This window comes from Medicago sativa, chromosome 7 (genome assembly GCF_051527215.1).
Source record: "Medicago sativa cultivar Bolivia chromosome 7, Bolivia_mono, whole genome shotgun sequence".
NCBI classification, from domain to species: Eukaryota; Viridiplantae; Streptophyta; class Magnoliopsida; order Fabales; family Fabaceae; genus Medicago; species Medicago sativa.
Window position 1 is genome coordinate 95436804 of NC_140755.1, and position 16564 is coordinate 95453367.

Here is a 16564-nt window from a genome sequence, read left to right on the forward strand (position 1 = left end):
AATTTAACTTTAACTTTGCTTTAAAGGTTACTTTGAAAATTTTAGTGGTGGGACCCGATGGTTGGGTCGGTAATGGTTAGATATGCTCTTCTTCAACTTCTCCGTCGTCTTGTTGTGTACTAGTATCAGACAGTTGGGGAATTTTTACAAGAGTATCGGTATTGGCAAGGAATGAATGCTAAAATTTCTACCAACAAATGTATTAGAATTTGTTAGATATACATTTTTTTAGAATTACTAATTATTCTTTAAAAAAATGTTAAAGTTTTCAGTTTTTAATGCACTGATTGCACAAACTATCATAAAAAATTATCATTTAAAGTTCTTAAATAGGGTCTCGGGACATTAATTAACATTTCTCATTCTTTTTAAGGGTAATAGTTATTTTGGTCGTTGAATATATAACGAGTAGTAATAATAGTCCTTCAATGCATCAAAATTTTATAATAGACTTTGATTGTGCACTTTGTTAGTCAAAATAATTCATAATATTAAAATGCTTCACTAATAGTCCTTCAATATATTTATTTATTGTCTTGTCCGTTATATGTACTTATTTATTGTCATTTTAGTCCCAATATGAAAGAGTTATTGTGAATATTAAGAGATTGTTTATCGGTCTTTATAAGTACTTATTTATTGTCATTTTAGTCTCAATATAAAAAGAGTCATTGTGAGTATTAAAAGATTATTTTAGCATCAAAGACTATTTTCACCAGTATTAAAGTCTATACAGTAAACTACCTTCTCTAGTTAGCAGGCCGTCCTCCGTCATATCTAAACAACTTTGACTAACATCTTCAAATCCACTCCGATTGATGTCCATATTTTATTTATGTAATTGTATTAAATATTTAAATGTTGATGTTATGTATCTTTTATATTAACAACGTCAACGTGTCAGTGTCATATGTGACCTAGAATTAGAGATAGAGCTGGTAGATGTCACTCACTATTATTGTTTGGTTTGGATCAAGATTAACTAAGTTTGGCTTCTTTAAAAAAAAAAAAGATTAACTAAGTTTGAGATAGAGTCCATAGATTTCACTTATTCAATTTTTCACCCTCATCTAAATAGTTTATTTAAACATTCATTTATCTCTCAAATTCACTAAATCACCAAGTTACCAGATAATAAAGGTAGCTAATCTATTTGAATTTCAGATGATATCATTTGTCAACATTTAACTTTAACTTTGTTTTCCCTTAAAAAATAATGTAAATTTGTTTTTTTTTTTTAGTAGGGCTTTTTAAAGGCAGTTTTGGAAAATTGCAGCGTGGGACCAAATGGTTGTTATGGGCTTTATATTTTTTCGTGAAACTTCCCTGTCGTCTGGTTGTGCTGGGACAGTTAAGGGATTATAAGTGATTTACTTTTCCCACCTTATGCCTTTCCTAGCGCGTCCTATTTTTTTTTCCATTTTTATCCCTGGTCCGGATTTCGTTTTCCGGAATCGATTGTTAGAATTTTGCAGATGTATCTGGATTTTAAAATCCGGAATTGTTTTCTTCCAGAACTTTTACAATTTTAAGCTTTAAAATTCTTAAAATAAAATGCAAATAAAGTAAAAAACATAAATAGGACTTGTTACAACCACTAACACGTTTTCATTGACTCTACTAATGACCTAGGACTTGTTTTAGGCTATAAATAGGCTTCTATCTTCAACAAATACCTTCATTCTTCACTTCACCTCTTTTCTTCCATTTTCTTCAAATGTTTTTAGTTTTTTAGGGGTGTCGGTGGTGTCATGGTCATTGTTGACCATTCATATGAACCCTGCAATTGCATTGCAGCTTGTGTGGGGTTCATATAACGGTCAACAGAGACCCTTGACATCAAAGAAAGACACAAAAAAAACACATAATATCTGGTTCGGAGTTCGTTTTCCGGAAATCACTAACAATCTGGTCCGGATTTTATAATCCGGACTAGGGGTATTATTGGAATTTTTGCAGGGCACGCGAGAAGAAAACAGGGTGGGAAAAGTAAATCTCTTATACTTATAGTAGAACTTTGGAGTATGTACCCGGTTCCTAGATTGTTCAATACCGTGGTGAAAGGATCAGGAAACAAAATCTTGTCTTAGTCTCGAGTATCATTGTTGGGAAATTGTTGGTCGATAAGATTTATTTTTAGTCGATAAGATGATGCTGAAAAATAAGATGAATTCTCATCCTTATATTCTTAACAAAGAGGGGGAAGTTGTTGCGTAAAAAATATAGAGGAGAAGAGCATTCTCAAAAAATTATTGAAAGTTGTTCAATATACACCTCAACTTTACTCCTAAATGGGTCATAGTTCCAAATCAATTGTTTTTCTTCTTCTTCTTTTTATGTAAAATATGATCGCATAATAAATCTTGATCGACATTTTGAGTCAGGTAAGCAATTTTGAAATGTCTATTGAATATCCATTATCTGAAGTGACTATTTTTGGGTTGGGGCCGAAAAGCTCATTCCAGCCCAAACTGTAGTTCTATGTATAAAGACTTTTTATTGAAATAATACTTGAAATAAACAAAGTAAAGGGTGAATGTTTTTGGTGGAGAGCTACTCTATTTATATCTTTACAATTGACTTAGAAACTAAGCAACTAAAGGGATAAAACAGTAAAGCTGCAACAGGGTAACTTGGGCCCGAAGAAAAGCAGCAAAAGAGCATACTGGGGACGGGCACTGCCGTGCCACATGTTGGCACGGGCCGTGCCAAGCTTCTGAGTTTGGGGGAACATATTTTTGTCCCGTATCTTCGTATTCTTGCGTTGTATTTGCTTCCAGTCCTCTTTCTTTTGCTCCAAGGCACCTTCCACCATATATTCATTCCTAAAATAAAATAAAAGACAATTTAAAGTAAAATATTCTAAAAGGAAATAAAATGCAATAAAATAAAACTAAATCTTAAATAAAACTAAACTAAATAAAGCATTAAATTAGACTATCTATAACTCATCAAACTCCCCCACACTTGAATCTTTGCTTGTCCTCAAGCAAAAGGCAACATACATAGCAGCAACAAAAGATTATTATGGCAATATTAAGAACACACGTCTCAAAAGAAAGGCTTTGCTTCAAGTACACTAATTACAATTTCAAATACTTCTCATGAACCTATTCTACCCAACATCAAGTCTCAAGTGAGTGTGTGTGTGCAGTCCAACCATTTTCTTGCTCCTGTATAAGACAGATATTATGAGGAATAGGTTCTATCCTTAGTGCTAAAGTAACCGAGAAAATTCCTTTCTTCATTTCATATAAGAGTGATGGGAATTTAAGTTAAGATTGAATTAATTTAACAATTAAGCACAAGGGGCTGCAGATGCTTAGGGGCTATCTATCCTCGTAGGAAGTCTTCTCGGATGTAATTGTCCTTTCCCCCTAGATTCAAAATCACCCTAAGCAGTGCTGCAAAATTATTATTTGTTTCATCTCCGCGTAGGAAGTCTTTTTGGATGTAATTGTCCTTTCCCCCTAGCATTGATGAATTTGTTTCACTTTAGGTTCAAATTAGGGAGTCACCACCACAATTAGGAAGTTAGGGATTGTCCTTTCCCCCACATGTTGGTGCCATTCTCCCGCCCCATTACAACTTTTAACAATTCAAGAATATAACAATTAAGAACATTGATTAATTTCCCACACAAACTTATACTACTTTTACTCTTAAGACTTTAAAGGGTCTAAGTTAACACTAAAGATAGAACGTGTTCCTTAAAATACCTATTCATACATTTGCTCAAGGATTGAAACCGGGTGCTTTTCTCATTGGAGAATTTCACAATAAAACATGACATGGGTATAGCAAGAACATAAGAAACACAAGAAACTACTTTTATGTACAAGAAGCAACCTTTAAAGAAGAGACAAAACAAAAAATTTCATGCCATTTTTTACATTGAAAACAAGCTACTAATCATGCCTTTCACTATAAAAACAAAACAAAAGAATAAAGTTCAAGGGAGTTTGGACACTACGACTCTAGACACTTTATTAGGCCCCCCCACACTTAGGGGAAACATTGACCTCAATGATTCAAAAGAAAAAGAAATTAAAAGAGAAGAAGAAGAAGAAGAAGAAGAGAGAAGGAGTAGAAGAAGAGTAGTAGAGAGAGAGGAGAGAAGGAGAGAGAAAGGAAGAGAGGAAGAGGAAAGCTCACATGTTCTCATTGAGGTCCATAAGGAGGACCTTGGATATTGAATTGGTGCATCATCCTTCGGAGCATTTCATTGTTTTCTTTCGACAAGCGGTTGCCCCTTTGGACATCATTTCTCAGCCCCAAAAGTTCTACACCTTGCCTTTGTTGCTCGGTGCTTATCCTCTCTACCTCGGTTCGCATCCATGCCCATCTTTCATCATCATTGAGCTCTCCGGCATCATGGTCATGGTGCTCCTCCTCAGGGTGCAAGTTAGCACCTGCTCCCTCGTCATGTTGCTCATGTACCTGTTCATTATCAACATACAACCAATTCTCCTTCACCTCGGTGTTAGTCCGAAATGGGTTAGGAAGCAAAAATAGAATAGGCACATTGAGTTTAAGGGCATATTGCATGGGTGGATGATGTGTAATGAATTTCATAGAGATTAATGTCTCTATGTTAAGCCTATTGTTGCCCTGAATTTCATTTATCCCTTCCTCCTCGCTCACTCCAAACTTCCCAGCAATGAACGTGATAACACCCCCCAACACTATTTCAGCTACAAGATTAGGCTTAGTTCCTATTGAAGCAAGGTAGTCAAGCATGTAAAAACAAGTATTCACGGGGTTATTATGAAGCATAGCCCAAAGCATAAAGATTTCATCCGTCCTACATGTTCCTACTTCTTTCCTACCCCAAATGGTACAAGCCATTCCTCTCTGAAGGTACCTAAGAACTGGGTTGTGGATGTTACTAGCCTTGTTGGATCGTGAAACATATTGGTTACGACCGGTGATGCGTGTCCAAAAGCTAGCAGGGTTATAGTCTTCCGGCTTTAGAGCTGGATTCCAAGAGTCATGGATGAACCCCGCATTTGCGAAGCCCATTTCATTGCAAAAGTTTTCAAGGGACATCTCGTAATCAATATTCAAAAGTCGGAAGGAGACTCTATGATTGGTTTCGTAAATTGGATAGAACTTAAAAACTCATAAGTAAAATTTTCATATCCCCTCATAGGACTAAGCATCTCACCCCATCCTAATCTATTCAGCAATTCAAAAGCATTGTCCCTAATCCCTAAAGTAGTCATAGTATGAGGATGAGGGTACCTACAAGGATGCAAAGGTTTAGTGATAAGGATTTTATACCTTTCTTTTTGGTTGTTATCCTTGAAGGTGATGCCATGATTCTTTGCCGGTGCTCTTTTCTTTGACGGAGGTCCTCCGGAAGAGGTTGCCGGTTCCTTGCCACTCCTTCTTGAAGCCATTAGACCTTTGACCTTGGTTTGACTTTGGGGTTTTGGTGAAGGTTAGGGTTTTGATGATAATTGTAGTGGGAAAGGTTGGTTTTGGATTGGGGTTGATGTTTAAGTGAGGTTTATGGTTTTAGATGTGGAGATTGGTTAAGGTTTTGTGGTTTTTAGGTTAGGTTTAATAGAGATGAGGGTTTGGTGAATTGTGTGTTTGGATGGATGAAAGATGTTTTTGATTGGTGGTTTGTGTTTGGAATGAGGTTTAGAATTGATTGGGTGAAAGAATTGAGTGATTTGGTTGAGTTTTGAAGGAGATATGTGATGACATCCTGTCATTACGTAATATTAGGGACTTATTGTGACATTTTGATAGAGTTCTCATGCAATTTATACTGTTCTGGAGTGCAAAAAGCTTAAAATTTGAAGTCTGTTCGAAGGAAATCGCGCCACGCCAATTTACAGCCGTGCTGCGATTTTTGAAACAAAATTACACACTTCCTGTAAAGAGGAAATCGCGGCACGCCATAATACAAGGCGCGGCGCGATTTTGATGGGTCAGGCCCATGACTTCTATAAATACTGCACTCAAGCTGAAGAACAGGGGTTACGATTTTGGAGAGCAAAGTGCGATTTTGAGACATCGGAGACGGCTAGAAGGGCGATTTCTTCATCCTTTTACCAATTCATGTATGTTTTAATTATTTCATTGATTATGCTATTTGTAAACTCGATTATGAGTAGCTAAATCTCTTAGAGATTAGATCCGAGATGAATCTTTGTAACCCTAATTGACACATGTTGCTGTGAAACTCTATTTTGTTTATGAATTCAATTCTAGTTTATTCAATTCAATTGTTCTTAATGCTTTTTATATCTTGATCACATATAACTTGATTTCGTGAGAATGAATGACCACTGACCATGGCTTTCAACTTAGACCTAATTGAATTGTTCTAATAAACAGGGTTAGTCTAGGAATAGATAATCGTTTGTTAGTGATAATAGGTTAACGTTCGGTAAAACCTTCAAGAATTAATAGACCACCTAAGGAATTAGGGGCTGTAGTTTAAGAAGAGGGTCCTAACTCAAGGGATTGATTAGGGCTATTTTGTTAATCATCGTAAACTAGAAGAGGGTTCATAACAAATAGGTGCAGTAGACCAATTAGGGGAACTTAGAGGATTCGACGGATCTGATCTCATCTTTCTCTCTTATTTTCTTAATCAAATCTTTACTATTTTATTTGATTTCTTAAAATCAAACCAAATCTACTGCCTAGTGGCAAAACAAAATAAACTTTTATACATCCTACTTTTATAACGAAATTGAATTATTGAAGTTAAAAACAGTCCTCGTGGGATCGATATTTTTACTACTTCGATAGTATTTGGTGCACTTGCCAGAGATCTATCAAGTTTTTGGCGCCGTTGCCGGGGACTGTTGAGTCATTTCAATTTTGCAATTTTGTTATATATTTAGGATTTCTGTCATTTATATTTTTGTATATATATTTATAAAAAAAAGAAAAAAATATTATGCTGTTTGTTTTCTTCTCATTGTACTGTGCTACTGAAAAGTTTATCCAAGTTTTGCAGCTATGATAGACAGGTTACTCCTCTATGACACCGAAGAGATTGCTAAGTTGCAGTATGAAAAATATATGCTATCTTTTAAGATCAAAATTTTGGACAACAAAATCTCGAGTTGTGGTCATTATGAGGCGAATCAACCAGGTAGTGATGGTGAAGGGAAGAAAGAGGTGATCAACATTGATTACAATACTCAACTTCAGAATATTTTAGATGATTTCTTGGTGTCAAATCAAGTTTCATTTGAGAAGTTTGATGTTCAGTGTGGTGATCTTGTTGAGAAAGCACATGAGTCTCAGAGGAAGCTGGTTCAGATGAAGAGTGAGTGTCACAAGGTTGAGGTGGAAGAAAAACCCAAAGTGAGGAGTGTTGATATTTTCCCGAAGTCTGAACCAACGGAGGTTGAGGAAATCACTCGTGTGCAGATGGATGCACGTCCTTCTCTACGGTGGGAGAGCTTAAATTCCAAAGGTTTAACTGTGAGTGCATGGGAACATTTACTTCTTTGTTACAAATTCATGGAATTCCTACCAAACAAGAGGAAGAAGAAGGATGATGTGTTCTTTCTGACATATTTGCCACCCTAACAGTGGTTGAAGCGTCAAGCTCAATGACGTAAAAGAAAGCGCTGGGTGGGAGGCAACCCACTGTTTAATTTTCAGGTATGATTTTATTGCTTTCAAAAATAAAAACACAAAAATATTTTTCTTTTCTTTTTAATATGAGGCAGGAAAGTTTTCGAAAATTTGTTCAAAATATACCTCTTGCCAAGAAAATCATGCAAGGTACTGATGTCTTGCATAATTCTCTCCTCAAAAGTTTTTCAAAAATTCAATGAACTCAGGCATTTTTCAAGAAAACAAAAAAAAAAAAATTGGCCTGAGGAAGCAAAACACACTCCCTGTTTCATCAAAATCGCGCCGCTCTGTGTAATTTGGCGTGCCGCGATTTTGAGGAACAGAAAAGCACTTCCCCTGTTTTAATGAAATCGCGCCGCGCCTTGTGTTTGGCCGCAGCGCGATTTTGCTTGGAAGCTGCCCAGATGTTTCAAAAACCAGCCTTTTTCACCATCCTTCCCATTCCCATTTTCCCACCGTTACTCTGTCAAAATTTCCCTACAAACCTAACCACGAAATTCCTTCATTATCATCATCTTAATCACTTCCTAAACATCATCAAACCGCAAATTCATCATCCATTCATCAACCTAAACCTCCACAATCCATCATAATTTTCCCAAACTTCACAAAACTTCCTTTTCACCATCTTCCTTAACCACAAATGGCCTCCAATCCACGAAACACCCGCTCAAAGAAAGCTACCAACCCCAAACCATCCACAAGCAAATCCAAACGCCCTCGTGCCGCATCCAAACCACCCGAAAACGCCATTCATTTCATCAATGACCAAGCCCAAGAGTTCCACCAATCCATGAAAAGTTTTGAAGTTGTGGGGGAGAGAAAGTTTGACTTCACAAGGCTTGTTAAGTATTCGTTCTTTGAGGCTGAATTACGAAGGAGAGGGTGGACGAAGTTGAATGAGATGATCGAAGAAGCAAACAACAAAACCGTGATCGTTGAATTCTTTGCAAATGCACGGGTTTCCGATACACCCTTTCAATCTTTTGTTCGGGGCAAGACCATTGATTTCAGCCCTGAAGCGCTTAATGAATGGCTGAATGTTCAACCACCGGAGGAGTGTTGGGTTGAGAAACAAAGGAGGGAGAGATTTGGTATGACAGAGGATACATTTTAAGACATCATTACCACGATGTGTAGGCCTGGGTCTACTTGGAAAAAGTCCCGGATGCTTACCTATGCTGAGATGTTACCACGATGATGTGAACATGGGCTGATCTACTGATGGATTAGCATTTTCTGCTTTGTATTTTATTTTCAGTCATTTTTCTTTTGATGTCTTTTCTTTATTTTCTTTTTAATGTCGAAGTCCATTGAACTTATTTCCCTATTGTAATTGCTCCTGCACTTGTTTATTATTAATGAATTTGTTTTGTTTCATGTGACCTATTACAGTTTAGTAACAGTTGTTTGATGAAACGGTATTCCAAAAGTTCTCAAGGAGGGGTGACTTGATTCAAAGGCGAAGTGTACGGCGTTGCTAGGTAGTCACATACTCCCAGAAATCTCAGCCATAAGGTTCATTGCCAAATCTTGTTTTTCAATTTACTTATATTTAGATTAGTTTTCCATGCAACTACATTTCTAGAACTTGCATTGTTTCTCTATTATTGATTGGTCTTTGTCAATTACACACTGAGGCAAAAGTGCTTGGTCCTGTGAGCCTTTTTGAAGCCTACCCTGTTTTAATTTGTTCAATTTATCCTTTCTTAACCAATTGTGAGCCGGTAGGATTAGAACTTTTTGTTCGGTGACAAACTACATTACAAGCCTAGAGACTTTTAAGACTTGTCCCTTAATGTATTTTCTGAGTTAAGGCATTGTAGAATGTTGCTAAAGATTAAGTTTGGGGTTGCTATTGGAATTTGCAACCAACTAAGTTTGGGGTGGGGGTACTAGAGAATAAGAGAACAAAAATAAAAGAATTATGAAATTGTCATGCAAAATATACACAAAAATGGTGTATCGAAAAAAAAATGAATGAAATTGAATGCTGAAAAAGGGACAAAACATTGAAAATCCGAGTAACTTCAAACTCGATTGTCCCTAAATGTTAAAAAATGTTCTCTAGTACCTTTGCATTGATTGTATTTCCACAAGGTGAATGAATGAAGGAATGAATTTTGTGCTTTAATTTCCGTAGGAATGCCTAACTCAAATTTTGTGTAGCCTACTTATCCAAATATATCCCACATTTCACCTAAGCCCCGTTATAACCCTAAAGACCTCAAAAGTGTGTAATGATATTGACTTTGATTGATATCTAGAAACTTTTCAAGCGTATGGTAATATGTAGACCTGCATGTCGACTGGTAGAACCCTATTTCATATTGTTGCGTGGAGTTGTGAATTGGTGGATGCGAACAAGTCAAACTAGCTCATCTTTAGCTAGAAGGAGAATGAACTTTTGGGTACTATCGTTTTGTCAGGTAACTGTTATTTTACTGTCGTTTGTCACTGTTGCAAGCAAATTCCTTGAGGACAAGGAATGGTTTAAGTTTGGGGTTGTGATGACATCCTGTCATTACGTAATATTAGGGACTTATTGTGACATTTTGATAGAGTTCTCATGCAATTTATACTGTTCTGGAGTGCAAAAAGCTTAAAATTTGAAGTCTGTTCGAAGGAAATCGCGCCACGCCAATTTACAGCCGTGCTGCGATTTTTGAAACAAAATTACACACTTCCTGTAAAGAGGAAATCGCGGCACGCCATAATACAAGGCGTGGCGCGATTTTGATGGGTCAGGCCCATGACTTCTATAAATACTGCACTCAAGCTGAAGAACAGGGGTTACGATTTTGGAGAGCAAAGTGCGATTTTGAGACATCGGAGACGGCTAGAAGGGCGATTTCTTCATCCTTTTACCAATTCATGTATGTTTTAATTATTTCATTGATTATGCTATTTGTAAACTCGATTATGAGTAGCTAAATCTCTTAGAGATTAGATCCGAGATGAATCTTTGTAACCCTAATTGACACATGTTGCTGTGAAACTCTATTTTGTTTATGAATTCAATTCTAGTTTATTCAATTCAATTGTTCTTAATGCTTTTTATATCTTGATCACATATAACTTGATTTCGTGAGAATGAATGACCACTGACCATGGCTTTCAACTTAGACCTAATTGAATTGTTCTAATAAACAGGGTTAGTCTAGGAATAGATAATCGTTTGTTAGTGATAATAGGTTAACGTTCGGTAAAACCTTCAAGAATTAATAGACCACCTAAGGAATTAGGGGCTGTAGTTTAAGAAGAGGGTCCTAACTCAAGGGATTGATTAGGGCTATTTTGTTAATCATCGTAAACTAGAAGAGGGTTCATAACAAATAGGTGCAGTAGACCAATTAGGGGAACTTAGAGGATTCGACGGATCTGATCTCATCTTTCTCTCTTATTTTCTTAATCAAATCTTTACTATTTTATTTGATTTCTTAAAATCAAACCAAATCTACTGCCTAGTGGCAAAACAAAATAAACTTTTATACGTCCTACTTTTATAACGAAATTGAATTATTGAAGTTAAAAACAGTCCTCGTGGGATCGATATTTTTACTACTTCGATAGTATTTGGTGCACTTGCCAGAGATCTATCAATATGAAGGTTTGAAGATGGATGGTTATGGAGGTTTAGAGAGAAGTTTGAAAAGATGAAAGAGGGTTGTGGTTTGAGAATGAGGAAGAAGAAAGAAAATTTTGAGGGTTATAGGAAGGGAGAGATCGGGCACGGCCGTGCCACCCTTGGCACGGGCCGTGCCAGCTTCCTGACTTCAAGGCCAATTTTTTTCTTTAAAAACTTGGCACGGCCGTGCCATACCTAGCACGGGCCGTGCCACCTTTCTGGTCCTGGGGGCTTCAGAATTTTTCAATTTCTCGATTTTTTTCGAATCACACTTGGACAATTACCTACAAAAACACTTAAAACAAAGAAAAACAAAACAAAAGCAATTAAATGCGTGGGTTGCCTCCCACGAAGCGCTCTTTTAATGTCATTAGCTTGACGGTTAGAAAGAGTCCTTAGAATGGATCAAAGATATCATATTGTGTAGATGACGCTATAAAACGTTCTTTCACAACATGATCGTTAAGCATGCAACAAGAGTAAAGAGCGGGACCCTTCATAACATTTTCCAACTCAAATCCTACCATCTTATCACTCACTTGAAATACTATCCTACCGTTCTTAACATCTATGAGAGCTCCTGCAGTGGCTAGGAAAGGTCTACCTAGGATTATGGGGACATCTTCGTCCTCCGCAATGTCAACGACTACAAAATCAGTTGGGATATATATCCCTTCTATCTTAACGGGTATGTCCTCGACAAATCCTACAAGTTTCATGGTAGAACGATCAGCTAGCTTCAACTCTATTTCGGTAGGTTTCAATTCTCCTATCCCTATCCTTTTAAGAAGAGACAAAGGCAGCAAACTAACACTAGCTCCTAAGTCACATAAGGCTTTGTTTATGGTTTCATTCCCAATTTCACACGGTATGGCAAAGCTACCTGGATCTCTAAGCTTAGGGGGTGCTTCTTGGATGATTGCACTAGTTTCCTTGGCCAAGGCTATTGTCTCATTATGCTCTATAGCCCTTTTCTTTGAAAAAATTTCCTTTAAAAACTTGGCATATAGAGGCATCCTAGACAAAGCTTCAGCAAAGGGAAGTTTAATGCAAATCTTCCTAAGTATGTTAACAAATTTTTCAAACTTACCCTCTAGTTTAAGCTTATCAAGATTTAAGAGGGATGGAGTTTTGTTTTCTTCAATTGGTTTTGCTTCTTCTATCACAATTTTATCACCTAAAGGCTCGATGCTTTCTTTCCCAATGTTTTTAACCTTAGCAAAAGTTTCGCCTAACTTACTACCCCCAAAAGATATGACATTAGCTTGGGCTTTGGGATTGGCTTCGCTTTGACCAGGAAAGACTCCCGGTGTTTGGGAAGAGGTAGCCACTTGTTGGGCTATTTGAGCGATTTGAGTTTCAAGCATTTTAGAGTGAGTAGCAATAGAATCAACCTTGGTATTGAGCTCGGAAAGAGAATCATTCAGAAATCCGGTTTGGTTTTTAAGTTCTTGAAGTTGTTTGGTTTGGTTGGCAATAGAGTTTTCCAACAAAATTTCCAAATTGGATTTCTGAGTGAATCTTTGGTTGTTTGCATAACCGGGTGGTGCTACTTGTCCATAGGGATTTTGGTTTTTATAAAAATTTTGATTTTGACGCATCCCTTGGTTGTATTGAGCATAATTCATTTGCTCAACACCATTAATAGCACTACCTAGTTGGCAATCAACACCAGCATGACCAGTTATACCACATATTTCACAAGAAGGAGTAGAAGCAGAATTGATAGCACTAACATTGAGTTTTTCAAGTTTTTCGGTTAGTGTATCAATTTTAGAAGCAAGGTGGTCATAGTTAGAGACTTCGTACATACCTGCCTCCTTTTTGGAGGATGAAGAACTAGTGGTGGCTCTTTCGTCGGTCCATTTGTAATGATTTTGAGCCATGTCTTCAATCAAGGCATACGCCTCCGTTTACTTCTTATTCATAAGTGCTCCACCTACAGCTGCATCAACAGACATCTTAGTGGTATAAGACAAGCCATTATAAAAAGTGTGGACTATAAGCCACTTCTCTAGGCCATGGTGGGGACAAAGTCTTAACATTTCTTTGAAACGCTCCCACGCATCATAGAGAGATTCCCCATCTTTTTGGTTGAACCGCGTGATTTGGTCTCTAAGTTTAGCGGTTTTAGATGGTGGAAAGAAACGGGCAAGGAATGCTTGCCTCATCTGATCCCATGAAGTAATGGAACCGACTTCGAGGGAATGGAACCAGGCGCTAGCTCTATCCCTTAAGGAAAAGGGAAAGAGATGAAGTCTTACGGCTTCTTGGTTCTCCTTCATGGTTCCACTAATTCGTAGGAAAATAGAGATGTGAAGATTGGGATCCTCAGTGGGGGATCCCGAGAATTGGTTTTGCTGCACCAAGTTAAGTAGGGCAGGCTTAATTTCAAAATTGTCATCCTCAACCGTTGGGTACACAATAACAGCTTGTGGCTCAGCCGTAGACGACATTGCATACTCTTTGAGAGTGCGATTGGCCATGGCGGTGTTATTTTGTGCCGCTCTCCTTCTTCTATGTAAGAACCTTTCGATCTCGGGTATGAATACCGCTCGATTTCTAGTTCTTCGCATAAAAGGTTGAGAACCCAAGAAGTTAACGATAACAGAAAAATAAAAAGTTAAAAATAAAAAGAAAAGAGAAAGAAGAGAGAATTCTAATCACTAAAAAAAAGCTAATTAAATTAGTTAACTCCCCGGCAACGGCGCCAAAAACTTGATAGAGCCAAACCGCAAGTGCACGGCCTATCAAAGTAATAGTAGTAAGTAAGAGTATCGTTCCGCTAGGGAGTTGTTCAACTTAATTAACTTTTAGTGAATGATTAGAGGAGAGAAAGTTAGAAAAAGGGGGTTTTATTGCTGAAGGTAAAAACAATAATAATAAAGGGCCTCAGGATCATTGGTTTATCATAATGACGAATCCTTCACTAGACAAGACCTAAACATCTAATTTCATGGTTTACACACTAATTTCTAAAGACCGGTTTCCCTTAGCCCCTCACCTTTCCGATGAAAGTCCCGTGAGAGTTTACTTCTAGCAACCAAGCCTATTTCGCTGACATGATTACTAGAAGATGCATAGAGGATTGAAACTACTCTTTGTCTCAATAATTGCAAAGACTATTTCACTGTTTTGCAATTATTGTCTAGATTCACTTGTTCCAACATCAAGACTCCGCTCTCGCTTTATGAATTGATGTTTGGGATGATGGATTAACGATTATCAAACCCTCCGCTTTCGCTTCCACAGTTTGATAATTGTTAATCCACGTTAAGACGGTGAATCTAGATTAGAAATTAGGGTTACATAGAAATTAGGGTTTAGGCTTGTTTTGTTTAGGATTGAGTCATTAGACTCCCCAACAATCCCAAGACGAAGAAGTCTACTCACTCATGTTCATCGTAGACATGGGGGAAGAAGAGAGATAAACAGTAAAATAAATTGCAAAGAAAGTAAAAAGGAAATAAAGACTTTTTATTGAAATAATACTTGAAATAAACAAAGTAAAGGGTGAATGTTTATGGTGGAGAGCTACTCTATTTATAGCTTTACAATTGACTTAGAAACTAAGCAACTAAAGGGATAAAACAGTAAAGCTGCAACAGGGTAACTTGGGCCCGAAGAAAAGCAGCAAAAGAGCATCCTGGGGACGGGCACGGCCGTGCCACATGTTGGCACGGGCCGTGCCAAGCTTCTGAGTTTGGGGGAACATATTTTTGTCCCGTATCTTCGTATTCTTGCGCTGTATTTGCTTCCAGTCCTCTTTCTTTCGCTCCAAGGCACCTTCCACCATATATTCATTCCTAAAATAAAATAAAAGACAATTTAAAGTAAAATATTCTAAAAGGAAATAAAATGCAATAAAATAAAACTAAATCTTAAATAAAATTAAACTAAATAAAGCATTAAATTAGACTATCTATAACTCATCAGTTATATTTCCCAATGTGGGGGGTTTGTCGCTTAGAATTGATCTAAGTAGACCTGATGACATATACCAAAGAAGTCAGTTTGACAATATATGAATTATTATTTAAAGTTGATGAACCATTGCATCAAATAATGCAATGATGTTAATTGAAATTAAATTTCAATGAGAATAAATCAAACTGTAGAATTATTTTATGAGAAGTTGTCGCTTGAAGTCATTCAAGCGGACCTGTATAAATATAATTATAGAGATCAAGTTTATTGTTATAGACTTTGATAAATACTTGAAGTTAATTGACTTAGAGACGTCTTAGTCAATCTTATATGATGAAAATTGTCTTCATCATTTGTGTATAAAGTAGCTACTAAAAACAAAGCCCTTGGGATGAAATAAATTTGTGAGCATCGAGGGGATTGAGACTTAAGCCAATCGAAATTGACATGTGATAGGAACCCAACCTTTGTGATTGGAGATCCCATGAAGAAGGTTCAATGTGGTAAGAACAAGTCACATGTTAGTTCTGCTAGCGCTAAATTTAATCCCAGTCTCTTTCCTATGGTGTATTTGAGTAAGTGCTAGACACTGCAATATTGAGAGGGTAAGCTATAATGCTTTCAACGATTATCATATCCCTTATGGGTGGTGTATGACTTGCAGCATACACTTGATGAAATCGCCTATATGAGTGTCAAGTGGGGCCGCTTGCATGAGATCTTGGCAAAATCTCTAGAGCACTCATGAATACCAGGCACGCGCACGGCCTATTCGCGCACAACCGCGTAACAGCATGAATTGTGGGGGTGTAGTGTGATTATAAGACCTCTAACATACAACAAGTGTCTTGGGTTCCATAGCTTGCTAAACCAATTCACTGTGTGTTAAGTCTTATTAGTCTAGGACGGGTTCCATAGCTTGCTATACCGTTCCGATGCATTACATCTACGATGTTTACCCAGGAAAATTCTTTTTAACTTTTTATTTTAACTTTTGAAATATATGGGGGATTGTTGTAAATATTGCTTATATTTCAAAAGTTAAAATATAAATATTACTTAGAATAAGTGAAAAATAATTTTAGTTGAAAATCCTAAATTAATTGTAAAATTTTTATTATTAGAATTATACTGAAGTTATTGCTTTTGACCGGTTCTATTCTAACAAACCATTCCTCTATTCTTTCTATGACTCATCAAAGCATATACATATAGATTTTTGTGTAGATTTCCTACTATAAAATATGTTGGCATAATGTTAAAAACTATTTGACTTTTTCTCAAACGTGCACAATAATCCCTATATTTATGCCAAGAATTGGTCTTCAAAGTAACAGTACTAAATATGTGTATATCCCACATTTTTATTGTGCTCAACGGTTAGTTTTGAAAAAT

At 36.9% G+C, this 16564-nt stretch overlaps 1 non-coding gene across 1 annotated transcript; it reads left to right on the plus strand.

The window, feature by feature from the left end:
• Nucleotides 1-13258: 13258 nt before the first annotated feature.
• On the plus strand, nt 13259-13365 carry LOC146910664 (small nucleolar RNA R71). The gene has a single exon (XR_015020781.1). It is a non-coding gene; the product is annotated as a small nucleolar RNA R71 (small nucleolar RNA).
• The last annotated feature ends 3199 nt before the right edge of the window (nt 13366-16564 follow it).